The following is a 12,521-nucleotide window of genomic DNA, read 5'->3' as shown; positions in this document are numbered from 1 at the left end:
CGGAGCCCCGAGGAGCACTAGAAAACTCGCACGTGACATTCCATCGGAAGTGACGTGCTGGAAACTGACCAGAGGAGATTGTTATGGAACCATGGAGGCACTTCAGGGAATGCTTCAGATCATCACCATATCCTCCTCCGACAGCGCAGACAGCGGGATCGCCTTGGACTCGGGGATGTCGGCCATGTGAGTGGATCATAATATGTCCTGCACCAGGAGGCTCAGGTGGGCACTACAATGTGAGTCGGGCTGGTATAGTATCTTTATAGAATCTTTCTTTCCCCTCTTTCCTTGTCTTTCTTTCTTTCTTTCTTTCTTTCTTTCTTCCTTTCCCCTCTTTGTTTCTCTCTCCCTTTCTATTCTTTCTTTCCCATTTCTTTCTTTTTTTTCTCTCTTTGTTCTTTCTTTCACCTCTTTCTCTTTCTTTCTCTTTGTTCCTTCTTTCCCCTCTTTCTTTCTCTCTCCCTCGCTGTTCTTTCTTTCTTTCCTTCTTTCTTTTTCTCTCTCTGTTCTTTCTTTCCCTTTCTTTCTCTCTCTGCTCTTTCTTTCCCCTCTTTCTTTCTCTCTCCCTCTCTGCTCTTTCTTTCTTTCTTCTCTTTCTTTTTTTCTCCCTCTGTTCTTTTTTCTGTCCCCTCTTTCTTGCTCTCTGTTCTTTTTTCCTTTCTCTCTCTGTTTCTTCTTTCTTTCTCTGTTCTTTCTTTCTCTCTCCTTTTTTCTCTCTCTTTCTTTTTTCTCTCTCTCTGTTGTTTCTTTCTTTTCCTCAGTACCAGTCAATGTGCCCACAGTACCAGCGACTGTGCCCATAATGCCAGCCACTGTGCCCTCAGTACCAGTCAGTGTGATCAGCAGTGCTAAATGGGTGTGGTTGGGGCATGAACATGGGTGTGACTAGTTGTGAAATGGGTGTGGTCGGGCGGCCGGTAACCAATCATCATAGTGTCTGTCATCTGTTTCCTGTTGTTATATGTGGGCAGTGGGCACCTCTAGTAAGGTGGGCCCGAGATGGCGGGTCTTGTCGCCTCTGCCTCACACATAAGTTACTATGAGGTGTACTTTATTCCTGCCACATTTCTTTCTTGGCCTACTGAGAGAAATGTTTTGACCAGTTGAAAGTTATACAACCTAAGGATTGTGCATGTGTACGCTGCCCGCATGTAGTAATATGTGTCTGTGTATATATATACACACTTACTCCGATCCCTATATAAACCCTTCCCCTCCGACCGCCATCCACTTTCCCATGCTCCTGTTCCAATCCTGGGGTCTTTTTTGTCCCCCCTTGGTCCTCCACATGCTGAACTTCTGGGACATGACTAACATTGCGCATTGTGCGCTTGTTCGTCGCCAGATGCAGCGTCGTGTCCAGTGTGTGAGGAGATGGCGACTTGTCTGTGGCGTTAACCTCTCTGCTGCCATGTTGGGCACAGCCTGTGACGAGGACCATCTCTTCCTGTGTATCCGGCCACAGGCTGCACATTGGAGGCTGCTTCTTCTATCTGGGGAAGTTCATGAAGCAGAAGCCTCTGTGTGACTCATGTGAAGTAACTTGTCTGACAGGTCATGGGTCCAGGTCAGCAGGTGATTGCAGACGATTAGCTGGTTTCGATGTTAGGTACAGGTGAGTCAGGACTAGATGTTGGGTGGAAGCCTTCCAGTATTTGTAAGGCCTCATGCACACGCTGAGTATTTGGTGAGTTTTTACTTCAGTATTTATAAGGCCTTGTGCACATGCCGAGTATTTGGTGAGGTTTTACCTCAGTAATTATAAGGCCTCGTGCACACACTGAGTATTTGGTGAGTTTTTACCTCAGTATTTGTGAGGCCTCGTGCACACGTTGCGTATTTGCAGAGTTTTTTTTTACCTCAGCATTTAACCCCTTCCCGCCCCTTGACGCACCGTATGCGTCATGAAAACTAGTGACTTCCCGACCCCGTCACATGATCGGGGGCCCACAGAGTCTGAACAGCCCGGGGCCCTGACTACCCTTAATCCACCCCTGCGGAAGCAGGCACCTGTTTGTACAACAGACTGTGAGTAAAGCTTTGGAACTACATGCCCTGGTGTCCTCCACTTATTCCTGTGCCAACCTGCCCAGCACTGCTACATCTCTGACACTACACCATCTAAGTCTCACTTCACCTACACTGCCCTGGGACTACAGCCCTGCCTGTGGAGGGCTATAACATCACTGCTGCACCACACCATCTGTCCCAGAGGATCTGTCTGCAGCGTCGGCTTAACACCTCCTTTGCCGAACACCACAGGTGGCGTCACGAATCACTTATAAACTTTCACTACCATAAGCACACTGAACATTCTCCTTTTTCAATGGGCACCCAGGGCCACGGGGCGGATCCTAGCTGCCGTGACATCTCCCATTAAAGCTCATCGGGCCCGGTACCGAGTACCCCACAGCCCTGGATGTGAGGGCGTCCCAGAAACACGGATGTGCGCAGGATGTCTTACATCAAGGAGGAATAACTAAACCCGTACAGATTTAATGCTCCTACCAACTGACTGCTACCCCTGCACCTCCTATACCTATATCCCTGTACGGCCTTGATGCAAACTATAATGGATGCTGGAAGTTGAGGCTTAACCAGGTTACAGAAATGCTGACCGCCTTCCTCTGATGCTGAAATCCCTCAGCGTGCAGCCATGTGCTGGGGACAGAACTTGACTCGCCAGATTATCCCTGCATAACTGCACCCTGGCTATCCTGCCTGCTTTATCTGCAGCTAATGAGGCCCAGGCTGACTCAGCAAAACCCCTGCTTTCTACAGGTTGCGGGAAGGGAGCGTCAGCCCCTGGGGGGTGTGCTGTCAGATAAGCAGCCAGCTATCTGTCAATTTGCATCAGCAGCCATGCATGTGAACAGCGCATATGTGCCAAGTAATCACCTACATCGTGAGAGGGGTGGAAAATGGCCCACATGTTCCCTTAACCGAATGCAGGGTGCACATACTTTTGCTGTAAATCAATTTCTGAAACAGAAATGTCATTACTTTTTTACATTTGTGTTACATGGGGTATTTGTACAACACATGCAAATCTTCTCATTGGGATTACTAAAAATACTGGTTGAGAAAACATTATAACTATTGTGTACCACTGGAAGAATTTATATTACAATTTCATAGAGCTGGTCATTTTTGGCCCCTCTTACACAGACATTGAAGTCTCACAGTATACGTGTTATAATACTGCAAAATATTAGTGCTATACAGTGCCAACATAAGACTGCAGGACAATATCCACATAGTAGTGCTGCACTGCGCGGCGCCTACATAACATATACAGCACTAGATGCCACAACTATGTGGTGCCACACAATACTTCAATTATTGTGTATGTCATTGTGCCCCTTGGCAGGGATGTAGCTTTACTAGATGCAATGGTTGTAATCCCATCCAAGTCCTGGGGCCAAAAGATCTCAAAGGGTCTCCTTGTCCCAGGCTTGGACTGGCCCACAGGAGAATAGGCAAATCCTCCTGTAGGCCCCTGTGAAAGACTGCTAATGGGTAGTGTAATTGCTCTTGATTTACAGTTTGCAGAAAAGATGTAAACTAATAATTTATTAAGCTAGCCAAATAAATATTACGGTATATAGAAGCAAAAATAAATTTATGTTCCAGGGTCAGGTTATTTTTGCATGAAGATGAACAGCCCAAAAAATCAATGTTACTGTTGAGCCTTTGCCAACCCAGTCCAACACTGCTTTGGCCCAAATGAGAAAACTAATACTATTGAAGACCCAGGATGGTTTGGCAGTCTGTTACAGATTTTACACTCGGGTCCATAAGCTTCAAGTTATATACCACTGCCACATGGTGCCAAAATAAGATCACTATTTGATTCCTATTTCATACTCAATATTGTTTTGCAATGCTAAAAGATTACAATCATTCAGTGATTAAATGGTAGCACCGTAATACCACCTAAAAAATGCAATACAATACCTACACAGTGTTCCCATAAATTTCCCTGATAATAGTGACAAATTGTAACTAAATAATACACTTCTATAAAGCCCTAGTGCTATAATAGTGACCTGCTGTATCTAAATACTACATCACTATACAGCACCAGCACAATGATAGTGACATACTGTACCTAAATAATACATCTCTATACATCAGTACTATAATAGTGACATACTATACCTAAAAAATACACCTCTATACAGCACCAGTACTATAATAGTGACCTACTGTACCTAAATAATACACCGCCTTGCAGCTCCAGTACAGTGACATACTATACCTAAATAATACATACCATAATTATACAGCACCAGTACTATAATAGTGACATAGTAGACCTAAAAATACATCTCTATACAGCACCAGTACTATAATAGTGACATACTGTACCTAAATAATACATCTCTATACAGCACCAGTACTAAAAATAGTGACATACTGTACCTAAATAATGCATCTCTATACATCAGTACTATAATACTGACATACTATATCTAAATAATACAGCATTATACAGCACCAGTACTATAATAGTGACATACCGTACCTAAATAATGCATCTCTATACATCAGTACTATAATACTGACATACTATATCTAAATAATACAGCATTATACAGCACCAGTACTATAATAGTGACATACTGTACCTAAATAATGCATCTCTATACATCAGTACTATAATACTGACATACTATATCTAAATTATACAGCATTATACAGCACCAGTACTATAATAGTGACATACTGTACCTAAATAGTACAACATTGTACAACACCAGTACTATAATAGTGTCATATTGTACATAAATAATACACCACTATACAGCTCCAGTACAATAATAGTGACATACTGTACCTAAATAGTGCACTGCTACATAGCATCAATACTATAACACTGACATACTGTACCTAAATAGTATTCCTGCGATGCAGCTCCAGTATAATAATAGTGACATACTATACCTAAATAATACATACCATAATTATACAGCACCAGTATTATAATAGTGACATAGTACACCTAAAAATACACCTCTATACAGCACCAGTACTATAATAGTGACATAATTTACCTAAATAATTCACCTCTATACAGCACCAGTACAATGTACAATAATAGTGACATTCTGTACCCAAATAATACCGCTATACTGTATGTACATAATACTGTTATATAATGTCCAAATAATATAGCCGTACAGGAACTAAACTATACCAGCAGCAATGTGAACATTTCTGGATTATCAGATGCCATCAAGACACAATCCTGTGTATGATGCCAGGCACACTCTATGCCGTCTTCCTGTGGCCTTTATGCGTGGCTGGCAGTGCCCAGTTGTTCCACAGAAAAAGGCCAAGTTATTTCATGAGCGGATAACTGTAACCATGGCAATATGCCAGGCAAAATGTGGGTCACTTGCAGCTCGGACGGAGAGATAAAAGCTGCACCGGCAGAACCTGACATTGTGGTTATAATAAGGTTGCTTGTGGATAGCAAAATGTATTAAAAGCCGCAGCAACAGATGCTCCGGAGGGTCCGGCACTTATACAGAGTCCTCTCCATGTAAGCTTCCTGTGGTTGTGGGTAGGTCACATCTATTTGGGCTACAGGGTCAGATTTGTGCTACTTCCATGTTTAGTCACCAATGCCAGTCATAAAGTCTTACGCTGCCTGAGTCAGATGTGCCAAACAATAATTCATCATGAAATGCGCCTCTTCATGAATTTTGTCAAACCAGGCATGTAACTAAAACTGTACTACTTATGTCAGCCAGAAAAATGGCAGAAACTGCTTGATGGAAATTGGAGAAAATTTCATGATAGGAGAACGGTCAGATCAGGCGGTCGGAGTGGCCTTTGCACCTGTAGCTTGTGATAAGAAGAGGTCATTGACCGAAACTTTAATACAGAGATAACATTTACATGGTACAGTAAAGGAGTCTGTAATACTGATACTGTCCTTATTTCTTTCTATAGAATAAGTTGTCCTGTAGATCTATCTATCTGTCTGTCTGTCAGATAGATAGATAGATGGTCGGTCGATCTATCTATCTATCTATCTATCTATCTATCTATCTATCTATCGATCTATCGATCTATCTATCGATCTATCTATCGATCTATCTATTCAGCCTTGGACTGGCCCACAGGAAAAAAGGAGAATCCTCCAGTTGGCCCCCATGCAAGAGTGGAACACCACCCTCCTATATGAGCAATACTTGGCACAATATACAGTGGGTACGGAAAGTATTCAGACCCCTTTATATTTTTCACTCTTTGCTTCATTGCAGGCATTTGGTAAATTCAAAAAAGTTCATTTTTTTCTCATTAAGGGGAATCTGTCACCTCATTTTTCGTATATAAGATGTGGCCACTGCCATCAGGGGCTTCTCTACAGCATCCTGTAATGCTGTAGATAAGCCTCCGAAGTAACCTGAAAGAGAAGAAAAACGAGTTATATTATACTCACCCAGGGGTGGACCGGGTTCGATGGGTGTCGTGGTCCGGTCCGGCGCCTCCCATCTTCTAGCGATGAAGTCCTCTTCTTTGCTTCCCGTCGCAGCAGTGCGCAAGTGCTGGGAAATGTCAGAGAGGTCCGGCGCCTGCGCACTGCAGTACTCTGCTCTGCCCTCAACAGGGAAGAGCAGTGCACCTGCGCTGAAGTTGCAACGGGAAGCAAAGAAGAGAACGTCATCGTTAGAATATGGGAGGCGCCGGACTGGACCCGGACCGCCCCCGGGTGAGTATAATATAACTCGTTTTTCTTCTCTTTCAGGTTACATCGGGGGCTTATCTACAGCATAACAGAAGGCTGTAGATAAGCCCCTGATGGCAGTGGCCGCATCTTATATGCGAAAAAATAGGTGACAGATTCCCTTTAATGTACACTCTGCACCCCATCTTGACTGAAAAAAAAATCAGAAATGTAAACATTTTTGCAAATTTATTAAAAAAGAAAAACTGAAATATCACATGGTCATAAGTATTCAGCCCCTTTGCTCAGTATTGAGTAGAAGCACCCTTTGGAGCTAGTACAGCCATGAGTCTTCTTTGGAATGATACAAGTTTTTCACACCTGGATTTGGGGATCCTCTGCCATTCTTCCTTGCAGATCCTCTCCAGTTCCGTCAGGTTGGATGGTGAACGTTGGTGGACAGCCATTTTCAGGTCTCTCCAGAGATGCTCAATTGGGTTTAGATCAGGGCTTTGGCTGGGCCAGTCAAGAATAGTCGCAGAGTTGTTCCGAAGCTACTCATTTGTTATTTTAGCTGTGTGCTTAGTGTCATTGTCTTGTTGGAAGGTGAACTTTCGGCCAAGTCTGAGGTCCAGAGCACTCTGGAAAAGGTTTTCATACAGGATATCTCTGTACTTGGCCGCATTCATGTTTCCTTCAATTGCAACCAATCATCCTGTCTCTGCAGCTGAAAAACATCCCCATAGCATGATGCTGCCACCACTATATTTCACTGTTGGGATTGTATTGGGCATGTGATGAGCAGTGCCTGGTTTTCGCCACACATACCGCTTAGAATTATCACCAAAAAGTTTTATCTTCATCTCATCAGACCAGAGAATCTTATTTCTCATACTCTGGGAGTCCTTCATGTGTTTTTTAGCAAACGCTGTGTGGGCTTTCATATGTCTGGCACTGAGGAGAGACTTCCATCTGACCACTCTGCCATAAAGGCCCGACTGCTGGAGGGATGCAGTGATAGTTGACTTTGTGGAACTTTCTCCTATCTCCCTACTGCATCTGTGGAGCTCAGCCACAGTGATCTTGGGGTTCTTCTTTACCTCTCTCACCAAGGCTCTTCTCCCACAATTGCTCAGTTTGGCTGGACGGTCAGGTCTAGGAAGACTTCTGGTTGTCCCAAACTATTTAGGCTAAGTTCACACGTAGCGGAATTCCCGCGGAAGTTACCGCGAGAATTCCAGAATTCCATTCCGCGGGAAAATCGCATTTTAAATTCCCGCTGAAAAACTAGCGATTTGCAAGCGTAATTAGCTTGCAGAATGCTAGCGTATTCCAAGCGATCTGTAGCATCACTTGGAGAACTGATTGACAGGTTGGTCACACTCGTCAAACATAGTGTGTGATCAACTTTTTACTATTGAGGCCGCCTATGCAGCATCAGTAGTAAAAAGATCTAATGGTAAAAATAATAAAAAAAATTAAAAATCGTGTTATATTCACCTTCCGACGTCCCGCGCAGCGTCCCCAGGCCTCCTCGATGCTACGGCAGGTCCCGTTCCCAGTGATGCATTGCGGCAATGACCTTTGATGATATCGCGATCTCGTGAGACCACTACAGCATCGCGAGACGCGGTGTCAGCAAAGGTCATCGCAATGCATTACTGGGAGCGGGAGCTGTCGCGTGTATCGCTGAAGCCTGGGGACGCTGCGCGGAACGTCTGAAGGTGAATATAACCCGATTTTTTAATTTTAATTCTATTTTTTACAGGGATATGGTACCCAGAGCCCGGAGGACAGTCTCCTCTCCTCCGGACCGTGGTTACCATCCGCAAATGTTCTGCTTACTTTTCGCATGGTGGGCACAGCCACATGCGGAAAGTAAGCAGAACAATGCATTCCTACGTGGGAGGAATTGCCGCGATTCCGCAAATTAATGAGCATGCTGATGATTTTTCCGTGATGCGATTCCGCCGCGGGAAAATCCGCAACATTAGCACAGCTTTGCGGAATCCCATAGGATTGCATGGGATGCTGTTTTTTTTCGTTTTCGCAGCAAAATCGCACGGTAAAAAATGCCGCAAAAAAACCTGAACGTGTGAACGCAGCCTTAAGGATTATGGAGGCCACTGTGCTGTTAGGAACCTTGACTACTGCAGAAATTCTTTTGTAACCTTGGCCAGATCTGTGCCTTGCCACAATTCTGTCTCTGAGCTCCTTGGCCAGTTCCTTTGAGCTCATGATTCTCATTTGGTCTGACATGCACTGTGAGCTGTGAGGTCTTATATAGACAGCTGTGTGCCTTTCCAAATCAAGTCCTATCAGTTTAATTAAAAACAGCTGGACTCCAATGAAGGAGTACAACCATCTCAAGGAGGATCACAAGGAAATGGACAGCATGTGACTTAAATATGAGTGTCTGAGCAAAGGGTCTGAATACTTATGACCATGTGATATTTCAGTTTTTCTTTTTTAGTAAATTTATAAAAATTTCTACATTTTTTTTTTTGGTCAAGATGGGGTGCAGAGTGTACATTAATGAGAAAAAAATAACTTTTTTGAATTTACCAAATGGCTGCAATGAAACAAAGAGTGAAAAATTTAAAGGGGTCTGAATACTTTCCGTACCCACTGTACTTGAATCACTATGTACAAAGGCGGCATCTTCTGCATGTAACAATCTACCCAATTCATTGTTATATACGGTAAATTTGTGATCGAGAATAATGTGACATTTGCATGTTGTTAGAAGTGGGGCCCTTGGCACCGCAGTCCGACACAGTCTATCTATCTATCTATCTATCTATCTATCTATCTATCTATCTGTGTCATATCTGTCTGGGAGGGCACTGATAGCAAAAGTCATCCTTTTGTCTTTCCCCACCAACATATACACACACATTTACATACATATTCACATATAGTCACACATATACACACATAGATACACATCAACCAATATATTACACTGAAATGTACACATTACAATACATATGAATATGTGTTTGTGTGTATATGAACTGTATCTGTACATTTATATATATATGTAAGTATTTTTGTGTGTGCATGTATAGATGTTTGTATATGTACAGTATGTATGTGTATACATGTTTGCATGTATATGTATATAAGTGTGTGTATATATTGTGACAGAGTCACCTCCATAGAGCAGGTGGGAGGGGTTCCACCATATCTCCACATGCAGAGTCCTGACAGGACCTGTGTGATGTCAGGATCATGTGATCAGTCACATGATGGAGGAGTCACAAGGTCTGGGCTTAAATGGCTGGCGGCCAGAGCTTTCAGTGTTCAGTGTGAGTCTGGAGAGAGTGAGCACAAGAGCACTCCAGGAAAGTGTGTGCTAAACCTGAACCGTGGGTATTGCTGCCTGTGAGCAGTTGGATTCCCACTAGGAAAAGGACTGTTTCTTTGTTTTGCTGTTTTGCCCAGAGGGCTGTGTTTACTTTCCCAAGCTTGGTTTATGCTGTCTACAAGAAACCAAGCTTTTCTTAAAGAGAGAGTGTTTTTTCTATTATACCTCTGTTCAGCCGAGTGAGCCGCTTTACCACAATATATATGTAAATACACACAGTATGTGTGTGATTACTGTATATATAATCACAATTACATTGATATATATAATTTTTGCTTTCCCCTTTCCACATTCACAGTGTAACCTAAGAACATGTGTGGTCTATATATCCACGGTATCGCTGCCGTTTCCAGTCTCCAGCCCAGCGGCTGTGCACTTTGAGGTGTTGGATGTGGGCAGTGAGCGGCTCCATAAATATAACTGCTGTGTGTGTAGTTTCCTGATACTTATATTACTTGTTTACTCCTGTGACTCCGCCAGTGAGTTCTAGGGAGAGTAAAAACTCTCAGACTCTTTCCATTTATATATTTTATACTTTGGACATACAGCATTGGACTGGGGTGTCAAGGGCCCAGCGGTAACATTGACTCTGGGGGCCCACTGTTTCGCTACATGCAAATATTACATTACCCCCATTCACAAATTACCTATCTTGCTATATAATAATAAAATAATAAAAAAGTAGTTTGTTAAATAAATGAAAAGGTGCTGCATTTGTCTGCACATAGTGAATCAAGTGTATTGTGTATTATGCCAACTACTGGTCATATGAGGGGTGTGGGGCACAGTTCTGCACTGCGGCCCTCCGGGGGATTCACCTGTTCCCCAGTTGGCCAGTGCACACACATCCAACATGAATTGCCCATTATGTTTCCTGACCTCTGGGATCTACTCATAGAAACACAAAGGTCACAGGACCAACAATTTTATACTATAAATATTTAACACTGGGATTTTTATTTTTTTTTTAACTACTTTAGGTACTGTCCCTTTATGTGTATTCCTCTTCTTCATGTTTCATCATGTGGCCTGTATATATTATATTATCCACGAGACTTTTCTCTGCCTATACTGTATAACAGAGAAATCGTAATAAATCGTGTCACAGGCTGAAAGTCAGTGTGTTCGTAAAGGTCACCAAATATCCAAGAAGTCAACAGAATATTTTAGTCAAATGTTAGATAACCATGATTACTCAGAATAATCCAGATTAGGTTAGAAATCTGCAGCCGTATTACTAAATAAACCGAATAATCTAAAACTGTCTTACATAGCTCTACGGCCCTATCTATCTATCTATCTATCTATCTATCTATCTATCTATCTATCTATCATCTATCTATCTGTCTATCAATCTATCTATTATCTATCAATCATCTATCTATCTTTCTATTATCTATCTATCTATCTATCTGTCTATCAATCAATCTATCTATCTATCTATTTATCTATCTATTATCTCTCTATTTATAGATCTATCTATCTATATCCTTTTATCTACATAATTTTCACTGACTCATCAGACAAGAAGTCATGTAGTTAGACAGAATCACAAAAAAATGAGCAGACATAAAGTGACGGCCTCTGGAGTCAAGGACATTAAGTTCAAGGCTGCGTGACAGACATTTTATTTTCTTCACATCTGGCTGTTGTAACCTATGCAATATTAAATAAAATTGCTGACACTTATTACGGATCATATGGGTGGACTGTTAAATAATTATAATAGTATATATTGTAATTTGCTATAAAATTCATCAAACTGGTAACACAGTATATAATAGCGCAATAATATAAAGTAACATCTAATATATAAGATAACAAACAACATAGAATGTAACATATACTGTATAATTAATAAAATATGTTGGCGGATTGTTAACCTTTCAGTCTTAGATTATATGAGGGTCACTCACCATTTTTCCATGGCGGCTTTGAGTTCAGTGCAGGGGTTCTCTACTGGCGCCGTACTGACCTCCTCTACGATCGACGCTGAGTCTTCGGATGGAGCGTCGGACATATTGGCTGCTGGATCTTATCGGTGCACAGCTCAGAGAACACTTGACACAGGCTGTACTTGTAGGAGATCTCTAGCTACGTTACTGGTCTAACTCCCCCTTCGATCCCTATCTATGTCTGGTAGGCAGTGGACTAGAAGAATTTTGTCACACTGACAGGAGGTAGAGCAAGGCCAGCCCATCAGCAGGGAGGAGTGATAAGAGGACAGAGGTCTAGGAGAGGAGTTGTCTGCTTTCTAACTTGGGTGTAATTCACAAAAACAGAAAAGGATTTGACGTTCAGTAGCAAAAGTAATAATCATTATCGGGTCAGGTGGTGAAGCCACATTGTGGGGTCAAGTGGTGTAGCCACACTGAATGTGGGATTATGCGGTGCAGTCATGCTAATTTTGGGGTCAGGCGATACAGTTATGCTGATGGGTCAGTGGGTTCAGGCACGCTGAATAGTGGT

At 42.5% G+C, this 12,521-nt stretch overlaps 1 long non-coding RNA gene across 1 annotated transcript in view; it reads right to left on the bottom strand.

Annotated features, from left to right (window-relative positions):
* Positions 1 to 12,212, bottom strand: part of LOC141082572 (uncharacterized) — a 57,886-nt gene extending 45,674 nt beyond the window's left edge. Inside the window, exon 1 of the long non-coding RNA XR_012230538.1 lies at positions 11,969 to 12,212. This is a non-coding gene — a long non-coding RNA (uncharacterized lncRNA). The remainder of the gene's footprint in view (positions 1 to 11,968) is intronic.
* Positions 12,213 to 12,521: the final 309 nt, after the last annotated feature.

The sequence above is a fragment of the Dendrobates tinctorius genome, unplaced genomic scaffold (genome assembly GCF_039654945.1).
Source record: "Dendrobates tinctorius isolate UK_male_01 unplaced genomic scaffold, ASM3965494v1 ptg000018l, whole genome shotgun sequence".
In the NCBI taxonomy this organism is placed as follows: domain Eukaryota; kingdom Metazoa; phylum Chordata; class Amphibia; order Anura; family Dendrobatidae; genus Dendrobates; species Dendrobates tinctorius.
Note: the sequence above shows the minus strand (reverse complement) of the source record. Positions and strands in the feature narration are given on the sequence as shown.